General features: G+C 34.4%; 1 long non-coding RNA gene and 2 other non-coding genes across 5 annotated transcripts; all 3 read right to left on the reverse strand.

Moving 5' to 3' along the window:
• Positions 1 to 366: 366 nt before the first annotated feature.
• On the reverse strand, positions 367 to 2,660 carry LOC113328933. Of its 3 annotated transcripts, none has more exons than XR_003349643.1 (5): positions 2,439 to 2,660; positions 2,016 to 2,130; positions 1,166 to 1,299; positions 911 to 1,072; positions 367 to 784 (listed from the first exon to the last, which is right to left on the reverse strand). It is a non-coding gene; the product is annotated as an uncharacterized LOC113328933 (long non-coding RNA). The 3 variants fall into 3 exon arrangements; XR_003349642.1 differs by having other exon boundaries at positions 911 to 1,088; positions 2,016 to 2,143; XR_003349641.1 differs by having other exon boundaries at positions 911 to 1,088; positions 2,439 to 2,658.
• A 10,617-nt stretch (positions 2,661 to 13,277) lies between these two features.
• On the reverse strand, positions 13,278 to 13,388 carry LOC113328971. Its single transcript, XR_003349671.1, has one exon. It is a non-coding gene; the product is annotated as a small nucleolar RNA Z278 (small nucleolar RNA).
• A 61-nt stretch (positions 13,389 to 13,449) lies between these two features.
• On the reverse strand, positions 13,450 to 13,538 carry LOC113328970. The gene has a single exon (XR_003349670.1). It is a non-coding gene; the product is annotated as a small nucleolar RNA Z223 (small nucleolar RNA).
• Between the last annotated feature and the right edge of the window lie 2,316 nt (positions 13,539 to 15,854).

Consider the following 15,854-nt stretch of genomic DNA (forward strand, 5'->3'; position numbering starts at 1 on the left):
TCACGGTTTTCATCTGTTATTCGAACCGTTATTTATTTAGTGTGACTCTTTGTAAATGACAAACTAAAAACGTCATTAAAATTTGACAAATTAAATATGTGACTTTAAATCACAAACATATTTTGTTATTTAATACCACGGTTATGGTATGTTGAATTTAATAACAGTTGATGTTTGTCCTATGTAAATGCTGTGTCATCATTCAGACCACTGATTCACGTGTGTCATCATTCAGACCACTGATTCAGACATAAGTACTCAAATCCGGCGTATCTGAAACAAAATTTTCAACTAGAACTGGAAATAAAATATTAAATGAAAATATTTAAATTGAACAAAAACTAAATGCGATTTAAAGATGAATGTAACTTTATATTAATACCCAAAATAACATTCAAAACATAGAATTCTGAAACCGAAAGATAGATTATAGTGACCTAAAATCGCATATTAAGCATTAAAACGGAATTCCATCTACTGATATTGTCACTCTAATATGGTAACTCTCCTACAAGATTTACATAAGTTTTTGGCCATTTAGTCATGTCACCTCTTGCGACATCTCCAAGTACTCCTTCCTTATCGCATAACACAACTTGCATCCATAATTTTATCAAACTTTTGATCATGACCTTCCTGATGAAGGCATTCTGCAATGGGCAAATGCTTGATGTACCCTTCTCAATATCCTTTTCCAATCATCTCAAGGATAAATTCTGCCACCAATTCTTTAAATCACTTGAAGAGGCCTGGTAACCATGATTTCAACCATGTTGCGACGAATCTGATAGTAGAAAGTACAGATGATACAATGATTTCCGTATTCTTACCAATAAGGGCACAAAAGAATCTTTCACACATGAATACATGAGATAATAAGAAATGTTGAAACAGAGAGAGATAACTTCACCTCTCAAATCTGGCTAGATTGAGCATAACAGGTTCTCTTGACCTGTTTGTCTCGCTACTTGGTGAATCTAATGCAGAATATCCTCAAGGTGAAGTTTTCTGTTGTCTTGACATCATTATGAGCTTCAATCAATGTCTGCCACTTACTTGCAAGAGATCTCAACTGTAAAATCCATTCCCTAAATATCAAACAATTATAAATATACGTATCAAATTAAATCATGAATAAGAGATGAAATTGTAGATTGTTACTTACCCAGTTGGTAAGAACATTCTTTCTTTGAACATCCTCAACTTTAAGTCTGAACTTCATGTACGATTGATCCTCATTTCCTCAAAGATCAGCCATGAAACCTCCAACACTTGGTGATTGAGTCCTTCAGAAGCAATCTGGAAAACAAGGAGAACAAGCATTCTATTATTGAAAAACATATATTCAAGGTTGGTAACGGGGTAAATTTATATATATATATATATATATATATATATATATATATATATATATATATATATATATATATATATATATATACATATATAGTTAAGATTATCAAGTAAATGAATGAGACCAATACTCTAAACACTAGGATTTGTAACCATTAGCTTAGATCATTATTCATTGGCAGACTCGATAGTAAAAGAGAATCAGGTGAAAACAATGAAGCTATGTGTTATAGTCATCATGGGCATATCTGAAAGAACAAACGCCTAAACAAAACCACGAGCAAAAGATTTGGTGCCAAAGATTTTAAGCATCACCATTGATTCCAACTCCAACAATGATAAACTTCTTATTACCAAGAAAATCATTTGGCGATTCAGGAATGCCATCGCAATACGAGAACTGAAATATGAGACAAGCTAACTAAGTTTTCGATCAGATCACCCCCACATCACCACCGTCACATAACCAAAAGATGGAATCTAACTTTAAAAATCTGAGAAGAATTATTCAAATATCAGGTGCTTATAAAATAATTCCATTTCGTTGATGCATTTCATCAAACACTTTGCACATATTCATCAGTTTATTCACAGCCAAATCAGATAACAAGAGTTCTACATCGGATTTCTACGTGGAAAACAGAACATATGATGAAATTAACCTTTAAAAAAGCTTGATGTATTATTCCTTGTCAATGAGTAGAGGAGGATTGCAAGTGGTACCAACAGATTTGAGCAAAGAAGCCCTATCAAAATTGGTTCTCTAGAGATGGAATCCTGCATTAGGTCACTGTTAAACAAGGAAGATGAAGACCAAATATGAAAATTAAACACAATCAAATAGAGAAGTATCAGAAAGAGTAAATCATGATATGGAATTACTAATCACAAGATGTCATGGTTCCTTAAATTACCCATCTAGACTATCACCTTATCACCATGCACAGAAGAACCCTTACTCCCCTCAAATTACCCATCTAGACTATCACCTTATCACCGTGCACTAAAGAACCCTAACTCCCAAATTTAACAATTAAGAATAAACCATTTACACAATGAACAAACACAGATCGACAACCACATACCTACACAAAAATAACGAGAGGAGACAAGTATTTCCTACTTTCAGTTGATGATTGAAATCGAGAGGGGAGAACTAATTTGGGTTTTTCCTTTTCGGATGAACCGAAGACGAGATAGAAGAAAAAGATCTGAAAAGGCGAGACTTTTTAGGATCAATTGGTTTAAGTGTTGTTGGGAAATAAAATTCTAGATTTAAGTTGATTTATCATTGAGTTTAGGGCTTGATTTACCGGGCCCTTTCCGGACCGGGTGAAAGGTGGTATACGACATATTATCCAGTGGCTTACCCAGTTCTTGAACTTATAAGAACATTGGCCTCATAAAGTGGCTAGCCACTTTTAGGGCGCAAAAAAATTACGGTACTGGGTCTGTATAAACATATTGTATGTCCCGGATTCAATCCGTCATTTAAAAGTTTGATATTAAATCACGCACTCTTGTTGTTGTCACGTTTTTAAATGACAGTTATTATGTGTTAAATAGTGGTCCCTACTGTTTTCAAGTTATATCACGGAATTCGTTTGTGATAATCTACTCACGTACTAAATCCGTTCTAAAAAAACGTGATTTATAGCCTTTTCTGGACTAGTGAGTACTTGCACAGAACTGTTACATTTTCAGCTCTAGTGAGCTTATTAGCTTAAGCTCGAGTTTGTTTCAACTTCAGCTCTCGCTTATGGCTTGTGTGAGACAATGACATTACAAAGTTTTGGTGGAATATTTTTTCTTTCCTTCACTTTTTTATTATTGCATGCCTTAACCCTGTTGCAGTTTCTTTGTTAATGGTTGGTCAAGTGCAAATATGGGTTTTAAAACTGTGATATGTTTGTTTGAGCGTGACCTTTTCTGGTTGTGCAGGGATGCCATTCATGCTAGAGATTTAGAACACCAGCAGGCATGGTCTCGAGTTCAAAGTCCATAATCTTAACTGGATGAACATGGCTTGGAGATCTGGTTTACAATCTCCTATGCGTTCAAGAGATGCAGCTCCAATACAGACACCGCCTGTCGTTGAGCCTTGGTGCCGAGATATTCTTAGTTTGTCTACGGAATGTCAACTGATAGTGCATGACTTTTCACAAAATCTCAAGGATGTGGTGCAGCAGCAACAAGTAACAACTTCTGTAACGGAAAGATTATTGGTGCACAACATTTTGCAGCAGCTGTTGTTGCTTAAATGGTTTTTTCCGTAAAATAAGCATATCCTCTTGATGGTGATGGGCACGAAAGGTTTGTGTTTGCCTGGGATTCTCATCACTGATACCAGCAAGTCATGGTGAGCAGTTACACGATTCCAAATTCGAATCAGCACAGTTGCATACTAGGGTGAATGTTCTCATATACATCTTAATCTTTTTAGAGTGTGTTTTGGAAACTCCACTTTTGTAACAAACATCTCTATCACTGCCATTTTTTGAATGTGTGTTTAAGACTAGCAGGTTAACTTGAATGAATGTAAATGTGTTACACTGGTACGTTAATGCGAATGTGAATTATTTTCGGCAATTCGGTTTCGTCCCTAATTTTTTTTCTTCAAAATATTATTATGCACACAACTCCAAACAAAAGTAGTATTTTCATATTCATCTACTGAAAACAGAAGTTGTTACTTTAAATATTACAATCCTTAAGGGTGTTCTGTTAGACATTATGACTATACTGGTAATTGTTGTTGCATATGTTTCTACGATATGCTACTTATGTTGTCCACGATTGTTCTACAATACAAGCAAGAGTTGTGTTAGGTTATCAAAAAAAATCGAAAGAGAATCACAACATTGACAAACTATTGTCGAACCATGAATCACATCACCCTTTACAACACTTGTCCACCATTGTAGAAAAACTTGGACTTTCTACAATACCCCCGTTCCACAATGCATGAAATGGAGTTGTCGTAGGGGTACTGCAACCCTTATCATGTGTCGTCAATGATGATTTTTCCCGTAGTGAATCACATCATACTAACCGATAAACACGATCAAACTCTATTCCATTCAAAGTTTCATTCTAGCAAACAGTGAAAAACAACTACAACAAGTTTCAATTATTGGAACAAAGAAAAAAAAAACCTAGTTTGATGTTTCATGACAGAGAAAAACTAGGAAAACATATTTTCCACGTTTGGGAAATAACCAGCTGACGCGCTTGACCTTTGCCTACAAAACCATCTTCTTTTGGTGGTGAATTAATATCAATATCCATTTCTGATTTTCTTTTCACTTTTGAAATTTTTCATCCCTAAGAAGATCTCTAGCAATAGAGTAAAGACTATCCATCTCCTCCTGATTATCTTCATCAATGGAAAATTCTCCATCTTGTAAAATGTTCCTAACAATACTGTCAAGAATCTTTATCTTCTTCTAAGTCTCTTCATCCATTATTCCTTATGAAGATGGAAGATGGAATAGATAAAGAACATATTCATTGGCAGGAGAAGATTTATAAGGAAAAGGAAAACCATTCTCTTTGTGAGAATTAATGAGTACAGGGAACATGGAGTTATTAGAGAGAGATTTCATGAACTGACAAAGAGAACAATCAATGGCAGTGTATGATACCCAAGCAAATAAATAGGGGAAATGGAAGTAAAAGAACGTTTGGAAACTTGTGCTCCGCCTATATATTGGTACAGGGAAAACTGAGAATCCCGCCTATTATATAGGGACGGAGGGAGTAGTAATTGATTTTGTGGTTTTTCCTATATCTTCTACTCACAAACCAATCAATCAAAATAAATGATGTGAATGGGATGGTGGTTTGGTATAATTACGGAAACAAATCAGGGTGTTTTGGTAACTTTGCCCGACACGTATATATTTTTTCCATGTGTATATTTTCGCTGACTCAGCTAACCAAGTAATGGATGGAAAAACTAACGATGGGAAGAAACACTAATTTCAATTTATTTTGGGAGGAAACGCTAATTAGCGATCTTGGGAGGAGAGGAAACGCAAAATAACCCTATAATTTTATATATTCAATTAAGAGAAATAATAAGATTGAATACCAAAATGTTAAAGATTTAATGGTTGATGACAACAATCTTCTAGAAAAGGACCTAAGAAAGTACAATGTGAAATATTAGCAATGGAGATGCATTTGATCTACTTGACAACGTGAATCTTTCACTTGACGAGCAGGTTCCATAAACTATTATTTTAGATGAAGACAGTTAGATATTTGATGCCTAAGTAAAATGTAAGATAGGTTGATGGGTGAACGAGTTAGAAAAATTTTATCCATTTTTTTTAACATTCCAAAATACTAATATTTATCAGATCTTTTTATGTGATTTTTTCACTATAATCAATTATTATTATATAAAATATAAAATAACTTTAATTTGCGCTGCCGAAAAAAATAACAAATATAAAATAATAAAATATAAGCAATCTCCACTGTTAAAATAAAATAAGTTAAAGAAAAAAAAACAAGAAATTTCATTATAAGAATGAAAGAGATTTTCTCTCATGACAATAGCTATTTTATAGAATTCCAGTGACCATTTAACATATGCCACAGAAACGGCTTCTCTAGTAATAGTACATAGCACAATTTGCTTATGGGATGTTGAATTCAGGTGAGCGCGAAACACCCCCCTACCACAATAATTTCCCCAGCAACTACAGTGTTTGTGCACCAAAGATCATATAACATAATTTTAAGACTCAAAACATTTTCTGCATGACTACTATGTAGAATTACTATAGTACAATCATCTGCACTTCTAAAGAATCACATAAGAGTAATCCTCAAAAATCATTGCAGTATGAAAATCAAAACACGGTGTTAAATTTACGACATACCAAATACTACCATATGTATTGGGTATATCATTTAACCTGCTTTATATGGTTTTACACCGGTCGAAGTAAAGCCTTTTCTTTATTATTTACATAAATATGACGCAAAATCAAACTCCGTTTTTCAGTATAGCATCCTAATGGGTAAATTTATATATGTTAAAGGTGATATGCATTGTCAAAATAGGACGTAAATGTATCTATAATAGAAAACAGCATAGGTTTTGAGCCTTTGACGGACGGATAACATTTTGAGAGATAAACATGTGATCCGACCACCCCAGTCTCATCCTAAAAAAAGACATCTAGCGGCTGTAGTGTTTGTAACCCCCACTAGCCCTCCTAATTACTTCCTCTTCAATTAAAACGTTACAGCCATTAAATGGTAGCATTACAAAAAAAAATGAAAATATAAATACAATAACTTTCAACCATCTCTTTAAAAAAAAAATCGACAACCTCCAAAACACCAACAAAATGCTACGATAACTTTCCACCATGTCTTCAATTTTTTTTTCCAATCTTCCACAATATGCAAACACAAGCAATGTATTCTTTTCTAAAATAATAGGAATAAGTTTCATTCTACTAAAAAAATACAAAAATACAAAGTGTAATTTCTATTGTACTCATTAAACAAATGGAACAATCGAGTAGTTGAGGAAAATTACGTGGAGTGCAATACCTGTGGAGTTGCAATATGTAAAACATAAAAAAAAGGGCAATCTAATTAGCCAACATTAATCAACCTGCAAAACATAAATAATATTAGTGTTGCAATATGTAAAACCTACAGAACAAAGAACTTAAAAAAAAAATTGTAGAAATATCTTTAGGTAAAAAGATCTACTAACTGTCTCGAGGAAACTTTGCAGCTAGAAAAAGGAAGAATGGAAGATTGTTTTGTTTTATTTTGTTATAATTTTCAAAAACATTTTTGAAAAACGCTTACATTCTTTGAAACCACTTTTTCATGTTGATTAATGAAGATGGTTTTTGTCAGAATAATAATAAAAAGAAAGACTAAAAGTTCATGGTAAGGATTTTCAAATGGGCTAATCACTACATCAAATCCAGGTTTTTGTCAAAGGGCATATCTGTTACTGATTAAATTTGTGACACATATATGTCGTTGCAGAAACGCAATGATAATAATTGTTGTATTTGTTGCAATAGTTTTTGTGTGACAATTACTGATTAAAGTCACACTTACTTACCGTTACAGAACTAAACAATAACAATTGATCTAATTTTAGGATTGCGACACGTATCACATTTTTTTACATTTATCTTAACGGTTTTATCTGTTATTCTATGTTTACCACAACTCACCGAATGACACGTGTCACTTTTTATCACGGTTACAGTAACACCTATAAGAGCTACCTATTTATTAGCAACAAATTCTTTGAGAACACGTGTCATCTTTCAAAACTGTTGTTCTTAAAATGACGACACGTGTTTCTTTAATTACATTTGTTGTTACAGTTAAAACAGTGACAATTTTTTAAATTACAATTAAAAAGAAATGGGTAGTCCGGATCAATTTCATGGACCCGGCTTCCAGTTTACAGGCCTGCAATACAGGTCATTGTGATGGACCTGCACTTTCAGTTTACAGGCCTGCAATAGAAATAACCTGGAACAAAATTATAACCTAAAAGAAAATTGCAACTTCTTCTTTTTCAATCAGCAAACTATCCACATCCACCCAAATCATGGTTTCGGAGTGTCAGTCCAATAGCACCTCCAAACCCATCAAACCACTTCTCTATCACCTGCAATTTTTACATGAATCCTAACATTCATCTATAAAACTCAGTCCAACACCAACCACAACAGACCCATCTCAATTCCAACAGATAATTGCAGTTCAGATCAAAACCTGCAACAGCCACAGACCCATTTATATAAAGGAGGCAATTGAGGTCCGCAAGAACTACAAGCAATCTTCTATTTATACTAACACGTCTGCATTCTCCCGCATGGACAAAATATGAAGACCCGATTTTCATGTGTTGCTGAACTTGGCATCTAAGTGGACCCAAAAAAGAAACTCCTAGTAGCATGACAAATTGACAATATTCATACCAAGTACATTTGACTACTGTTAGAGCATTGCTCGGTCGAACTCGCGTGGTTTGTTATCTCAAGCATGTTTGTCAATGTTAGTGATCAAAACTATAAGTTTTGATTTATAGTGTATTATAGCTAAGTCTTGGACTAGGATAGAAAGTGTAGTTGAGCTCAAGGACTTCATGGCGATTCATCATACAAGAAGAAGAACTACTCAAGCAACCGGTGGAACTTCTCTACAAAAAGATATGTGAAGACTTGAACTTATCTATCATTCAAAAGTCTATCTACTCTATCTCCTACTCTTTGAGACAAGAAGTAGTATGCTATATATATAGACTTGGATTATACACATTTGGTATTTCGATCCGAGTATATCTCTCCTATCTATATATCGAAATATGTGTTGGTAAGATTTTCGCTTCGATCAAGTTTATCTTTACCTAGTGACGAAAGTCTTGATATGTTTCAATCACTTTGAGAATTGCTCTGACGAAAAATGGTTTGTGAATAACAACTATATAACGTCCTCTGAGAATGTCTCAATGGTTGAAATGAGAGTTTAGATTACATAACCAATGATGGACATAAACATTGTTGTGGAAACACATTTATGTATAAGTCTTATTCCTTGAACCAAAGTTTGCGAACTTTGTTGATCAAGAGAAACCGGAGAATGGCGTGAGCCAAGTCCGCGAACTGCCAAACTTCTCATCCCGAGAAATTTTGCTGAAGTTGACAAACTAGACTAGTCCGCGAACCCAGTCCGCGAACCTGCAGAAAGTCTTTGCCGAGATTTTCTGCTGGAGTTTGTGAACTCTGCTGGTTGCTTAAGTACGCGAACCTAGTCTGCGAAATTGAGAAGGTTATATATCTGAAGATGATTTCTGAACTTAAACTTATAAAGACTAAGTAATGCAATTTCCAAACCGTGGCTATAAAGTTCATGAATTGATTCAAGTGAATCAAATCATATTTGCTTCAATTGTGTCTTGTGGAGTACATGAGATTTCCTCGCAATTGAAAAACTCTCTTAACTAGTTCATTTGAAGTCATTTGAACTAGTTACGGTGAAGAAGAACATGGTTGATATGAAATGCTCATATGGCTAACCTTTTGGTTGACTATTATTGAACCAACAATCCACACATTTAGGTACGGTTTACAAACCTAGAAGCGTGCAGTCAATTGTGTAAAACAAGCTAAGTTTTTGATCTAACGGTTGAGAAATATTAGATTGAATCTTACTCAGGTTTTCATCTAACGGTGAATATTGAATACTTTGTTATTAAGCTAACATTGATTGCAAACCCTGATTTGAAAGACTATATAAAGGAGACATCTAGTATTGTGCAAAAAAAATCCCTATACCTTACATGTGATACTAGTTTGCGTGCTAGAGTCGATTCTCCTTTAACCCTCTGGTATTCTTTTCTTAAACCGGGTTAACGACTTAAAAACTTAATTGGGATTGTGAAGCCAGACCGATACTACTTTTATCGTAGTTGTGTCATCTGATCTTGCATCTTCTATCGTACGAGTACAATCAGACTGATTGGCTTGAGATTTGATATCTCCGATAGGAAAGATATAAAAAGTAATCACAAACACTTCGTCTCATGGTTTGTGATTCCACAACATCTTGTTTCGCTACCATATGATAAGAGTGTGTGAGGTGATTGATTAATCTATGCTGTTCTTCGGGATTATAAAACCGAATTATCAATTGGTTCTTGTTCACCCTGGTTATATCAAAAAACGGAACAAAACCTTTAGGGTTTATCTGTGGGAGACAGATTGATCCTTTTTATAGACTTGTCTATGTGACACAGATTTGTTTATTGTCAAATCCCGCGCTTTTGGATCGTAGCAACTCTTATTTGTGGTGAGATCAATTAAGGGAATCAAGTGCACAGTATCCTGCTAGGATCAGAGGCATAAGAGCATAACTGTACCTTGAATTAGTGGGAGACTGATTGGGGTTCAACTACGGTCCAATCCGAAATTACCTTGTAGTAGGCTAGTGTTTGTAACAGCTTAATACAGTGTGTGTTCAATCTGGACTAAGTCCCGAGGTTTTTCTGCATTTGCGGTTTCCTCGTTAACAAAACTCCTGATGTCTGTGTTATTTCAATTTCCGCATTCTATTGTTTTATCTTTATAATTTGAAATAATACAGGTTTTGCGTTGAAGTTTAATCAACTAGAGATCTAACCTTGTTGTTGTTGATTTCATTGATTAACACTTGGATATTGGTCTTTGGTACCATCCAAGTTATACCTTGTGTTTGATAAAGGCTCACTATTGTTTTAGCTTGAGTAAATATCAAATCAAGAGAGAGATATTAACTCCTTGAGATACTTTTATCTAGATCGAGGCTGACTGTCTATTTGATTCTCTAGCAAAGTAAATCGGATTTAGTCCATAAAGATTACTAAACGAAATATTGGGTGGTGTTGTTAGACCCCCGCTTTTTCAACTACTAACAACAGTAATATGTGGACTTAAAAACAGACATGAACTAGAAAAGAAATAAATTGAACTGCTTTATTGCTTTATTACCATCCAGTATAGACCGACAAAAAAGAGGACTTCATCTGCCAATAATGGAAGCTGTAAATCAACATTACCTTATGCAACTCTTCTTATTTTTTCTAACTCTAAGAACTCTGATAAAAGCCTGCACACATAAATTTACAAAGAAAAAGTATCATGTCAAGCCCAGCTGAGGACTAATAGAGGTGGTATTTGCTTTATGACCCAGTATAAGATCACAAACATTACCTGTTAAGGTTATTATCATCCACATGACCGTGAGTAAGCTACAATATCTAGCATATCCTTGGTTAAGGGTAGATTTGATGCCTACATTGCGTAGTGAGTTTTCAGCCGACATATTACTCCAGATGCAGACTTTTCCTCCAGCAATATCTACTGAACTGTGTTTTCCACAGTCTGAACAGGGGATTGAGTCATCATTTCCTGTGGTACCCTCATCCTTGCGCTGATACTTTCCGAGATTAACTATCACCAGAAGATGTGAAACAACAGTCAATATACTAGCACAAAAGAAATCTTTTCTCTATACTTAGATGTTAAAATCATCCTATCACACCAACTAGACTATCATTTGGTCAGATTAGCGAAATTTCAGTAATTCATTTTCTTTTCCCTCATTAACAGAACATCAGCGAGGCTGGCTTGTGCTATAGTTTTCATCAATGCGAGGCTGGCTTGTGCTATAGTTTTCATCAGTTCTCCCACCAAATTAAACAACTCTAGCTTTGGTAAACTACATACCTAGATATACCGTAGCAAGTATAAGCAGATACTACAACATACCTTTTAAATCAAGAACAGATTCATCTACATTATCCATCGCTTTCTTAAGGAATCTAAGATTCTCCTCATGGGCTAGATTTTAAGACCTAACTTCATCAACTCATTTTGTAATCTCTGTCGTCATCAATAAGTGCATTAATTCACAAACTCAAAGCCATGACTTACACATATTAAATGGAAATGTATCTGGCAATGGTACAGACACACAAACACTCTATGTATAAATATCATAACCACCAAACTAACAAGGAACAAAAAATTGCATTCAAAAGGAGTGAAAGACTAGCAACCTTAGTAATGTCACATGTTAAATGGAAATGTATCTGGCAATGGGCTACAGAAACACAAACACTCTTCGTATAAATATCATAACCACCAAACTAACAAGGAACAAAAAATTGCATTCAAAAGGAGTGAAAAACTAGCAACCTTAGTAATGTCTACGACAGTTCCTGGTTTATTGAAACTTCAATTTTGCATATAAACCCCTCCAGCTCCATGACTTGCATTCTGCATAGAAACTCCTACAACTCCAGGACTTGCACTTTGCATATAAGCTGCTTCTCCAACTCCAGGACCCTCATTTTCCATATGAACTCCTCCAACTCCAGGCATCTATATACTTATTTAAACAATTGTCCAGGGTGAAAAAGCGAGAGTCAATTTCTTCGGCTAAATAATAGAATTCGTAAACATTAAACTTCGGCTAAATAATAGCATTGGTAAACATTAAAAACAGAAAAGATGAAAGAACCCACCCATCAAGATGGTGCGTAGCCTTGAAAGTGATTAAGAACTGACAACCATTTTTATAGATAGAAACCCAGATCCATCATGAGTTATCTTGAAGGATTCATCTGTACAATGTCAAAATTAAATGCTTTTATCTCGCTGAATAAGGTTAAAGAGCGTATTTACATATATATGTCCCAGTAGGTGAAACTCATTTTTGGCACCTATGTCATTGTTTAACGCCTTCCAAAGTGAGCAGGGAATAGTCAATATGCTTCCACATGGGTAGAACACCATGGACAAAGTTGCACGCATTTGATAGACTCTAGGGAAAATATCAACCACAATTCTCATTAAATAACAGCTAATATAGCTAAGGTAAAACAACATGCAAAGGAAAATCAATGCAACAGGAAATCAAATGTTTGTAAATTTAAAAGCGACAATCCAACAATACAGCAGACTTGGTGGATTAGTTTTTAGCGATAAGGTACACCAGAAATGATAACTTACCTTGCGTAAATTAGAAGACCACAACTAAGCAATTGAGCATAAAGAAAAAGAATAACAGAAAGCAAGGAGATGGTAACAAGCTCTGTAACCAAATGACAAAAAATTACGGAAAACTTCAACCATCCAGCTCGCAAGAAAGGTGTCGAAAGAGCAATAACAATGAACAAAAGAACACTTACATTGAGGAAGTCATTAAGCTCAAAATCAGGTACATAAATCGGAAACCTTTTAACATAACACCAAGAACAGTTGAAAAATGAAACTCTAAACAAGCTACAAGAGCAAATTAAACAATTACCAAGATGTAGTATAAACTCAGCAAAAAAAAAAGTACTACAGGCCAGGCCAAATCAGGGTGAAAAATTCCATAGTGCCTCGGTAAGATCCATTATTGTCATGGGAATATGGCTTCTCCAAGGGGTTCTCCCTGTAAACAGGGTCTTAGTTCCACCACACCACTAATTGGATAACATCATCATAGGCATCCCAATTAACACACTGATCATGAATCTTTATAAATGTTGCATACACACATCTATAAAAAAATAAACACAAAACTATCAGCTCTCTCTACCAAGAAATTTCTGAAGCAGAACTGGTATAAAAGCTGTGTAATGATCATCACAGCCGAATTTCATAATTAGTTCAATCACATAACCAAACCACAAATCTTTCATGAGCATAAAATTTCAATCTCAAAGAAAAATCTCAAAAAAAAAAAAAAAACACAAACACAGAATCAAACAACAAAAAAAGAAAAGAAAAAAAAAACCCGGAGACGAGTAAATAAACCCCAGAGTTATTAAGAAACAAAGGATTTACAAATATCAGGGTTTTTCTCTGTGAGATCCCACAAAAAATCGAAGCAGTAACAGATGTGAAAGGCTAGGGTTTAACCCATTTTTTATTTGAAACTAAAAGCAAGGAATTCATTTGTTCTTGCTGTTGAATTTAGGGTTTCTCCTCTTGTCATTCTTCTCAAAAGACCTGATGAAAATTAAACAAAAAAATTATAATTATTATCTCAAAAAACAACTCATAATCGATTTAAAAAAGTAACAGAAACATAAATCTAAGTTATTAGATTCACTTATCTTAATGTGTAGGAGATCGAAAACATAAATCCTAGGTTTTGATGGGTTTTATTGATTTGCTGTTTATACTGAAAACTCGAGATTTGGTTTTGAAGTTAGGGATTCCACTTTTTCTAAAGAGATTTTCATGGCTTTTCATCTCCAAACAATTTCATGAAATTATTCAGAGAAAACAATAATGATTTCATGAAATTGTAAAGATATATGAAGAAAAGTAGATCGAGAGTAATAACTCTACTTCGATTTAGTGTGTTAGGGTTTCAGTCGAAAGAGAAGAAGATGCGGTGAGTGTGTTAGGGTTTTCATCCGAAGGAGACGAAGATAGGGTAGGGAAGAGGGAGACGCGGAGAAGGAAAAGAATATATACAATTCTTGTTACTGTGCAATAGAGCTGAACGACTAGTGGCTTCGACACCCATTTGATTCGTTTCAAAAGATCAAGCGGTTAACTTTATACCACGTGTTACAAACAAATTCATTGGACGGTTTTCCTTGTTTCAAATTAGGTGGTGCATTTCATCACTTACCGAACCATGTGACATTGTAACGTAGGGGTCCGTAACTTTGGGAATCAAAATATAGGAGTTTACGTTTATTTGATGTCAGGAATAACATATTCAATCATCTTAGGTTCAGATATGACTAGATATAGATTTCAGTCACTCATTCTAAGGAACCAAAAATGTAAAATAACATATTTTATCATTTTATATTCATAAATTACTAGATATAAATATATAAGGAACCAAAAATGTAAAATAACATATTTTATCATTCTATATTCATAAATTACTAGATATAAATATATACTTCGGTCCCTCATTCCGAGGAACCAAAGATGTGGAATAACATTTTTTATCATCTTAGGTTTATAGATTATTAGATATAGACTTTAGTCGCTCATTCTGAAGAACCACATATGTGGAATAACATATTATACCATATAGGTGGTGGAGCAGATCTCAATTCACATTGACAGATTCTGAGTTGTTGATTTGATTTTCGATTTGTCACATACGTTATGAAGTATCATTTGGTTTACGATGGTAGATTAATCCGAGTTCAACTAATTCTCGAGGTAGTGAAGTACATTTGGTTTACACCTGTTCAGATGAACTAAAAATGAAATATATAATATTACAACATCTCGGGTTCAAAGATTACAAGAGTTAGACCTGGGTTTCTCAATTAGATGAACTTGAGAGGAAATATTTCAGATTTGAATATCCCAGGTTCAAAGATTACTAGAGTTGGACCTGATTTTCTCATTTGGATGAACTGGAGAGGAAATGTATCAGATTTGAACATCCCAGGTTCAAAGATTACTAGAGTTAGACTTAAGTTTCTCGTTAGGATGAACTAACTAGAGACGAGATATATCAGAACTGAACATCACAGGTTCAAAGATTACTAAAGTTGACCTAAGTTTCTCGTTCGGATGAGCTGAAGATGAAATATATCAGAATTGAACATCACAGGTTCAAAGATTACTAGACTTGACCAGAGTTTCTCGTTCGGATGAACTGAAGACGAAATATATCAGAATTGAACGTCACAGGTTCAAATTTTACTAGAGTTAGACTTTAGTTTCTCGTTCGGATGAACTGAAAACGAAATATATCAGAATTGAACATCACAAGTTCAATGATTACTATAGTTAGACTTAAGTTTCTCGTTCGGATGAACTAGAGACGAAATATATCAGAATTGAACATCAAAGGTTCAAATTTTACTAGAGTTTAACCGGAGTTTCTCGTTCGGATGAACTGAAGACGAAATATATCAGAATTGAACATCACATGGTCATAGATTACTAGAGTTAGACTTAATTTTCTCGTTCGAATGAACTAGAGAC

Source organism: Papaver somniferum, unplaced genomic scaffold (assembly GCF_003573695.1).
Source record: "Papaver somniferum cultivar HN1 unplaced genomic scaffold, ASM357369v1 unplaced-scaffold_114, whole genome shotgun sequence".
In the NCBI taxonomy this organism is placed as follows: domain Eukaryota; kingdom Viridiplantae; phylum Streptophyta; class Magnoliopsida; order Ranunculales; family Papaveraceae; genus Papaver; species Papaver somniferum.